This window comes from Dermacentor silvarum, chromosome 9 (assembly GCF_013339745.2).
Source record: "Dermacentor silvarum isolate Dsil-2018 chromosome 9, BIME_Dsil_1.4, whole genome shotgun sequence".
Classification (NCBI taxonomy): domain Eukaryota; kingdom Metazoa; phylum Arthropoda; class Arachnida; order Ixodida; family Ixodidae; genus Dermacentor; species Dermacentor silvarum.
In genome coordinates, this window is record NC_051162.1 from 134279511 (window position 1) to 134289550 (window position 10040).

Here is a 10040-nt window from a genome sequence, read left to right on the forward strand (position 1 = left end):
CTTTGACGAAGCCGTGTACATGCACACTCGGGACTAAGAGGCCATAAGCGTCGTGAAAGAGCAACAAGATAATCGAAGCGATGGGCGCATTCCAGATTGTCAAACGCGAAAACAAAGGAAGGGTCAATCAAATGCCGACGCTAAACAAGACAGGATCGACGTAATTGCGTGTGAAATACGATACGAATAAGATATGAATTGAGTGAATAACGAACATGAGAAACAGACAGAATTGAGAGATATCATCAACATTTAATAATCGAATCAGTTGAATCACCATATATGTAGACCTTGCCTTCTTTAGAGGTGACACGTGGTTGACTCTTTCTATTATAGGTCACCAAGCTTGTACATCAGAATAAGATGAACGCTCGAGTGTGCCTACTTTCTGGCTAAAGGCAGTTCAAGATAACTCAGTTATTGAACCTTACAAGATAGCATGAATATTGAAGCTATAAATGTACGTTTGCCGTTCACCTATTGTTGTGCTGCAAGTGGCAAGTGATTTCCAAGCTTTCTCTTAAGGCCAGATAGAGCGTATACCCTACGTCACCGGTCTGGTTACTGTCTGGGTATAAGTATATCATAAAGTCATCATCATCATCATCATCATCATCATCATCATCATCATCACCAGCCCCATCACCATCATCGCAACCAACCTACTGAAGTCATGGTTGGTTGCGATGGTAGTAGGCATAGTTGTAGGCATGGTTGCGGGAAGAAGCGGTTACTGCTATCGTGCTGAAAACGGAAATGGCACGCTTCGGTGGACCACTGTCGCGCGCCTACCTGTCGGTGCGAGAACTGCGCGCAGACCTGGTGCGCATAGGCGAGCATGTCCGACGCGTTCCCCGTGGCCGCAGCTTGGCGGTCGGCGAGCACCGACTCGTGGTACTCGGTCTTACGCCGCAGCCGCAGCGCCTCGAGGAAGTCGATGCGGGAGCGCGTGAATGCAAAGCACACGTGGCCGTAAAAGTCGTCGCAGGGACTCGGGGCCCCCGGCGGCGGCTTCATCAGCTCGAAGGCACGCACGCAGAAGCTCGTCCTGCGCGCGAGAAAACGAGAGCCATGCGGCCGACGCTTCGTCTGAGTGGTTGTCCTGAGCTGTAATGTTTCAAACGCGGAAAGTTGGGCTGCGCGTGATCAAGTGCCACGAGAACAAGTACGAACAGAATGAACGTGGAGCAAGACAAATAAGAGAAGATACCACTTGACACACTAGAGCTTTTTTTTTTATCCACACTTCGTGCAGGCTCGTGTAGTGCCGGACAGAGGCTATGACGTCGTGAGCTGCACTTGGCTCGCTGGGCCAAGTAGTCTTCTGCAGCCTGTCAATGCGTATAAAACAACGTGGAGTCTGAAACAGCCCACACCCTGCGTGAGTAAGATAATTTTATCTTCTTGGGAGATTAGCAAACCTTCTCTGTGTCACGCCAGCACTTGGTTACAGCCCTTGCAGCGAATATTCACTATCGTTGCTACATTACCACCGACAGTCACAGACAAAATGGCACCACGCGTTTTCAACGCCAGCCTGCTTCTTTGTCGTCTGCTGCCTACACTCATCGAAACCGAAGTGTAGAATATGTAGTTTTCATGCTACACAACAGCTATAAAAAATGTCTTCGTGTAGGTGGGCGGAGCTACCCTTTTCTGCACCAATAAAAAATATGGCTGCTTGCTACACTAGCTACACTCGTGTAGCCAGTGTAGGTAAAAAAAAGTAGCCTTACTGTTGGACCCATCCTTCGAATAATGCTACAAGTGGTGTCACTGAGGATTGTACCATGGTTGTACTGCAGCGCCGTCGGAGCGCGGAATGTTGAACATCGTAGTGTTCAACACTGCGATGTTCAACGTGATCGTGTTCGGCCATGAGCAAAGTACGGGGCGTGCGACCATGCAAAGATGAATTCGGAATGAAGAGTAAGATTTCTTCCGCGTGCTCACGAGGATTTACTGACAGTTTTCTTGGTTTAACATACGAAAAATGGCGCTTCGAGGAGGATACACTGAGCGCACAGACAGTTGGGGTTTTCTTGCCCTTTCGTAGCGCTCATATTATGAAGGAAAATTAGCAGTACGTATAGTCAAAGCTAGCTTGGATCACACTGACCGGGCTGTGTACATTGGGCATATGCAATGAGGCACTTGTATATCACGAGTTCCTCTGACAAACCGTGCTGTCCATGCCGGGCGAATTTGATATTACCGCAAGTGACACTGCGAGAATTTATAAGAACCAAGTTAAAAGTGCCCTGAAAAATGCACGTTTCAGGCCCCCTTTGACGCTGTAGGAGCAACATTTATTCCCTACCTATAAATTAATTTCCTTGAGGTCAGAGATTGTGATGTCAGGCCGAGAACAGCAACCTCCAGATTACTTACAAATAAGTAATACCAAAAGACTTGCACATGTCAAGCTATTTAGCTGTTGCTACCATAAAATTACCTATATAATCTAAGTAAATGCGAGACCTGAGGCGTCTTGACGAACGTCTTGGGTGTTGCAGTTTTTAGCATAAAAAATTCAGGAAAGCGCGCAATGACTTGAAGCACAACATTACTACAGTCTCCTAGACTGTATGGGCAAATGCACGCATAATTACCAATGATCGGTTTAACAATTTAGCTAATTTTAGCGCTTGCCTTGCCTTTAGACTGATCAGGTCCCTCAATTTAGGCGGGAGGCACACACCACACATCTAGGGCATTTTTCTTAGCGGCCGAGAACCGTCCCTTTTCTTGAAGTAAAGGTTAATTAATTCTTAGCGAATCATTCCTGGCATTGTTTTTTTTTTTCTTGTGTACATGCGTACGTATGGGCGCATGCGTGCGTGCGCGTACCGGTTGCATTATAGCACGGACGGCCAGCTCACCTGCAACCGTAGTCCCAGGAGCTGTCACCCCTGTGCAGCAGGGCGACCACTGCAAGCGCGGCGGCCGATGCCACGCACACCACTACGGCGCAGCAGGCGGCGTACAGGGCGTACCGCTGGCGCGCGGGCAGCTCGCCCTCGTTACCAGCGATGCGCCGCATCCAGCTGCTGCTGCACGCAAGAGAACGCTTCAACTGACGAGATCAACCTGCAGCACAACGCAGGAATTTCGCGAACAAACTCGGCTGAATTGCCGACGTCCTTGACATCGAGCCGCTTGTTGACGCTCGCACAAGGCCCACACTGCTTCCTCGGGGCCTACTTTTAGAAAAGCGTTAAGAAAGGCCGTGTCATATCGACAGTGCAGATTAGTATAAATTAAATTATGGGGTTTTACGTGCCAAAACCACGATCTGATTATGAGACACGTCGTAGTTGGGGACTCCTGAAAATTTGGACCACCTGGGGTTCTTTAACGTGCAGCTAAATCTAAGCACACGGGAATTTTCACATTTCGCCCCCATCGAAATGCGGCCGCCGTGGTCGGGATTCGATCCCGCGATCTCGTGCTTAGCAGCCCAAAAGCATAGCCACTAAGCAACCACGGCGGGTTAGATTAGTATACACTCTTCTATACTCACGCGTATTGTCAGCAGAGCTGTTTCGCTATGGTCATAAACCAATTAACTATAGCTCGACTCAACACTTTGTGAACTTCCGCATTTCAATGGGGGCGAAATGCAAAAACGGTCGTGTACTTAGGTATTCAAATGCACATTAAAGAACGCCAGGAGGTGAACATTAATCCGGAACCCCACGGTGTGCCTTATACGAGACTGTGGTATAGGCAGGTAACCTCCAGAATTTAATTTCAGTTACCTTTGGCATTCTTGAGGCAGACAGATTAGGTTAAAGCGGCTTGGCAGCACTCCTGTCAGCTGTTTACATGCTTTTCTTGCTCTGCAGCATGCGCACAAGTTGGCCGACTGTGCGCAACAAAGCAACGCAGTTGCGTTTTGGCCAGTGTGCTTACGAAGCAGCTTCTCTTTCCCTTTAATAGAACGGGGAAAAAATAATTTCCAGGAATTCTGCGATCCAGGAAGACGGAAACGCAGGAAAGAGCGAGGACCGGATTTCGCAAGGATTCCTTTGATCTTTCATAAGTACTTCGTGAGTGGTTCCAACGCCACCATGCCGCCACTATCTCCGGCATCCGCCACACGGTGCGATGAATGATTAAATGATGGGTTGTGGAATCAGCGGAAAAGATACAAAACACAGTGGGCTTTAAACCGCGGTGATCTAGAAGAAGCGCCACACATGAAGCAAGCCTTCACGTAACTTGCAAATACGGATGTTCGCTGATGACTGCGTGATTTATCATACCATTAACAATGTCACTGACGAAGATACTTTGCAACAAAATCTTAACCATGTGCAGTCTTGGTGTGCCCGTTGGCAAATGACTCTTAATCCAAATAAATGTAAAAATATGTCAGTTACCCGTAGGCGTAAACCTTCCTGACTTCATACACAATAGCCCACATCCCCGTAGAAACAGTAAAATTATTCAAGTACTTAGGCGTCTTAATTTCCTGTGATCTTAACTGGGGCACACATAATAACAGCACAGTATCATCGGCGAACAAAACACTCGGCTTTATGAGGCGACACTTGCGTCATGCTCCTCCGGATGTCAGACTTCTGGCGTACAGATCACTTATCAGACCTAAAGTCGAATATGCATCACCAATCTGGGACCGATACCAAAATTATCTCGTTAACGCACTTGAGTCCTTTCAGAATCGTGCTGTAAGATACATTCATTCATCCTACTCATATGACGTAAGCATATCAGCCTTAAAAATGAAATCTGAGTTACAGTCGCTCTCGCACCGCCGTAAGATAGCCAGCGTTGGTTTTTTCCACAAGTTCTTCTACATTTCACCCAATCGTATGCCGTACATCACCCCGCCCGCAAGAATATCACAACGCACTGGTCATCCGCTCCAAGTTTTAAAACCACGCTCACACACAACGACCTTCTCAGCTTCATTTTTTTGTCGAACAGCGACAGATTGGAATGCCCTTCCCCACCACGTTGTATCTACAAATAGTCTCCGTACGTTCATGGCTGATATTTCTTCTGTTTTGCCAAATTAATTACCCTTTTTGTACAAAATCATCATTTAACGTGTGCTTTTCATTGTGTACAATGTAACCACTTTTTTTTTCTCAAATGTTCCAGTAGTTATTACGTTGCATTGTTCATTTCCGATGTTTATTCTGTTTTGCCAAAATAATTGTCCTTTCTTATAGAAATTTATCGTGTGTGTTTGTTTGCACAGTGTACCTACCATTTTTGAAATGTCGTTCCCATTGGTCAACACGTTGAATTTTTCGCTGCATGACGTACCCCACCCCCTATGTAACACCCCTGAAAAGGGGCCTTTAAGGAAATAAACTGAACTGAACTGAAGCCTTGCCTACTAACTAGCTACCATTCCTAGATTGAAATATGTACCGTTATTTAATTATTGATAAGTTAATTAGCGCAATTGTGTTCATTATTCAATGATCGAAACATTTTGATTCCTCGTAGAAGTAATAGCGACTCATCGAGTAATTAAGATCAAGGTTTAGAATTGTGCTACTGCCACAGGCAAAATTTTTAAATTTGGTGCGACTAAAAAAAAAATTACCGCAGCTTGCACTAAGTTGCGCAAGGCTGGAGAAACAGCGGAGCTGGTGATCTTTAGCAGCAGCGGCTTCGGCGTAATACTCCGGATGAGCACGCAATCGCGCATTCGTTCTCGGCTGGCGGCACGACGAGCTTCCAGCTGAGCGGCTTCTTCTTCGGGAGTCTTGTACTTCTTCGGCCTTCCCATGTTACATTTACTCAGTGCGAAGTATACGAGAGTTGTGTGTGTCGCCGGCGCGGCGACATGAACTTTACAATCAGTGTGACGTCATGGCCAAGCTTCAGAAAGTGTTGCCATGACTAAGCAAAGCAAGAATTACGGCGCGAAGCAATGACGTGGCTGGGCGAAGCTGGGTATAAGTGATTGCTAGGCGAGCGCATTGACGGAGCGGGTCGGCTGGAACGCGGTGTCGGTGCAGTGCCTAGAATATCCTAGTCACTGTAGTGCCGGTGTTGCAAGCTGCGCTATGCAACGCGCAGTGATGTCATCGCTGGCACGGCGGCGGAGGAGCGTTGCCGGAGCAAGGAGAAGCGAGGCGCAGCTGTGGCAGGTGGTTGCTAGGCAACGCGCAGTGACGTCTTCACTAGGCGAGTTTTTGCGAACGCTACGCGGGGAAACGAAAAGCTTAAACAGATCCGCTGTTAAAAAACACTCTATATTGGCACATGCCATCACATATGAGCCATCTGATGTGGCACGTACACGGTTGGGGGTGGGAAGAAGAAGAGAACGTTCTTCTTTTTGGCTGGTTCCGATAAAGGCGTGAACTTCTGGCTGGCACTGCTGTTTCGCCCGTGACATTAGTGGTGGAGATGCTGGGTAAATGCACCTTCGCTCCTAAGTTTCCGCCGTCACTCCTAGCACCTCACAGACAGCCACAGCTCCCACAGCAAGAAGCAGCCGCCGCCTGCAAGGACTACCACCCGAATTCGTTCCCTTGTCGTCGAGACTAGAAATAACGATGTCAACGACCACTACAAACCAGGCGAGCCAAACCCACGATGCCCAGTATTCTCTACCGCTTGTTTTTCATGCGCCACAGACACCCAGACCGTCTCACGGAGACACTTTTGAAGATGTTGAAGACTGGATGGACCACTTCGATCGGGTTGCCAGCATCAACGAGTGGGATGATGTTCTCAAGCTGCGGAGAGTTTACTTCGCGCTAGAAGACTCTGCGAAGACATGGTATGAGAACCATGAGGGTTCCTTTGCGACATGGCACGAGTTTAGCCGACAGCTCCGCGATGCGTACCACACGCCGAAAGAAAAGAGAGCTGAACAAGCCATCTCTTCTAGGAACCAGCGGCCCAACGAGATAGTCTCGATGTTTGTCGAGGACATGCTTCGTCTTTTCAGACACGCAGACCCTGCAATACCCGAGGAAAAGAAGGTGCGACATTTAATGCGTGGAGTCAAGGAACAGCTTTTCGCCGGACTCGTACGCAATCCACCAACAACTGTGGCCGAGTTCGTGAATGAGGCAACCACGATGGAGCGTACTCTCCAGCAGCGGTCGTCACAGTACGAACGCCACGACATCACGGCTACTGCGTGCTCTCTTGGGTTCGACAGCGAGAAGCAGGCCCTCGCAGACTTCATACGAAGCGTTGTGCGTGACGAACTGCGGCAACTCCAAGCAGTGGCACCAGTGGGACCCCAACCACCTATGGCAGCCCTTTCGGAATGAAATCATAGAGGCGGTGCAACCACTCGCACCACCAAGACCTGAGGTCCCTGTGCTAACATATGTGATGGCATTGAGGGCTCCTGCACCACCATCTACAGATCCCATCATGCGTACAGTGGACCAGGCTACACATCTGTTCCCGGACACATCTTCGCATACGCTATCCGGCTCAAGGTACCCGAGCGTACCTACGTATCGACCACCTGATCACTCAAAACAGAGCGCTACTAAGGCAAGTGTATGGTGCTCGTCGGATAACCGTCCGCTATGCTACCACTGTGGCGAAGCGGGTCACGTGTACCGAGACTGCCAGTACCGCCAGCTAGGTCTCCGCGGCTTCCATCCCGGCGCGCGGTGCCCACGTTACGGTGAGCGTCCCCGCGAAATCGAAGCGTATCTGACGGGCCAGCGAATTCCATCGACTGTTCAGCGCCGCCAATCGCGATCACCATCCCCTCGCCGGTCCGTGTCACCTAGCTTGCCTTCGTCGTCTTACGCTCCCCTAAGGAACCGCTCACCGAGTCCCCATAGGGGAAACTAGGAACCGCGACTTCTGGGGGTGAAGTCGCTTTCCAACGAACATTCCAAGAACCTCCCTCGACGCAAGGACCTGACGACGATCGTTCCGGTTTTTCTTTATTTTCCGACAGTACGAAGATTATTTCTGCCGACATCGCCGTAGTTGTTGATAATCATGCTGTCACTGCCCTCGTCGACACCGGTGCCGATTATTCAGTTATGAGCGGCACACTGGCATCTAAATTGAGGAATAAGTCACCACGCCATGGCAAGGGCCCCAGTTACGCACTGCAGGTGGACATCTGGTGATGCCAACTGGAATGTGCCCGGCACGTATTCGAATCCGCGCGTCGACGTTCACGGGGTCTTTCCTCGTATTACCTGTGTGCTCCCGCCCAATAATCCTTGGAATGGACTTTCTTTGTGAATACGGCGCAATCATTGACTTACGTGAGTTGCTGGTGTCGTTCGAGGACCCTTTTCCTTCAGAAGCTGACAACAACACCCTAAGTACCGAAGACCGCGCTACGTGTGTCCGATGAATCCGTGACTCTGCCCCTCGCAGCAGCCTCTTTGTCGGTGTGGAATGTGAGCAGGACGTTCCCACGCTGTAATTGCGGAGGCAAATTTGGCTTTCCTCCTTGCACAACAAATATGCGTTGCCAGAGGTGTCATTCAGCCTCGAAACAGACAGGCTCACCTGCTGGTCACGAACTTCAGTGAGGAATATCGTCATCTTGCAAGACACACCGCGATTGCATACTTTGCGGAAATTGCCGACGTCAACGGTCCGCCAGTATTAGCTGCTCTTTCGCCGTGTGACCATTCTGCCAAGGCGTTTGCGAGCACTCTCGATGTGAACCCGAGCCTACCATCAAAATAATGAGAAAGGCTTCTGGACGTACTCGATTCTTTTCGAGATTGTTTCGCTACAACGACGAAGGTTAACCAGACGCCGCTTGCACAGCACCGTATAATTACCGAACCTACCGAAAGGCCCGTTCGACAACATGCCTATAGGGTATCGCAAAAGGAACAAGACGCTACACGTCATCAAGTTCAGAAGATGCTTAAAGATGACATCATCTAGCCATCGACCAGTCCCTGGGCTTCGCCAGTTGTGTTAGTAAAGAAGAAAGATGGTACCTTGCGCTTTTGCGTGGATTATCGAAAATTAAATAAGATCACGAAGAAAGACGTTTATCCCCTGCCCCGAATAGATGACTCCTTGAATCGTATACGCAACTCTCGCTACTTTTCTTCCATGGATTTACGAAGTGGCTACTGACAAATTTCCGTTGACGCGCGTGATCGTGAAAAGACCGCTTTTATTACTCCTGACGGCCTCTACGAGTTCAAGGTGGGTTATGCTTAGCGCCAGCTACTTTTCAAAGAATGATGGGCACGGTTATCTCTGGGCTGAAATGGCAATCGTGTCTCGTTTACCTCGACGACGTGGTGGTCTTTTCGGACACGTTTGCACAGCACGTCCAGCGCCTTCAGACAGTTCTTCAGGCAATTCGAACAGCTGTACTTTCTCTGAAACCCGAAAAATGTCATTTTGGGTACGAAGAACTGAAGTTTTTAGGTCACGTTGTGAGCCATTCCGGCATCTGCCCAGACCACGAGAAAACGAGCGCCGTCGCCGCATTTCCCTTGCCAACAAATAATCGCGATCTACGCCGATTTCTGGGGCTCTGTGCGTACTACCGACGCTTTGTCAAAAATTTCTCTAAAATCGCTGAACCCCTCAACCAACTTACGAACGAAGGCGTCCCGTTTGTTTGGGGTCAGGATCAGTGCCTCGCATTCGATACCCTCCGAAACCTTCTCCAGGCCCCACCTGTACTCGGTCACTTTGACGAGAACGCTGACACGGAGTTGCACACAGACGCCAGCAACGTCGGCCTTGGAGCTGTCTTGGTTCAGTGGCAAAATAACGTAGAGCGTGTGATTGCCTATGCGAGCCGAACGTTATCCGCTGCCGAGAAAAACTACTCTGCCACAGAAAAAGAATGCTTAGCCGTTGTCTGGGCCATAACAAAGTTTCGGCCATACTTGTACAGTCGCCCGTTCAGAGTAGTCAGCGACCACCATTCGCTTTGCAGGCTCGCGAATCTCAAAGATCCCTCCGGTCGCCTTGCGCGATGGAGCCTTCGACTGCAAGAATTCGACGTCACCATCGTTCAAAAGTCAGGACACAAACACACCGGCGCTGACTGTCTCTCACGTGCACCAGTCGGAAGT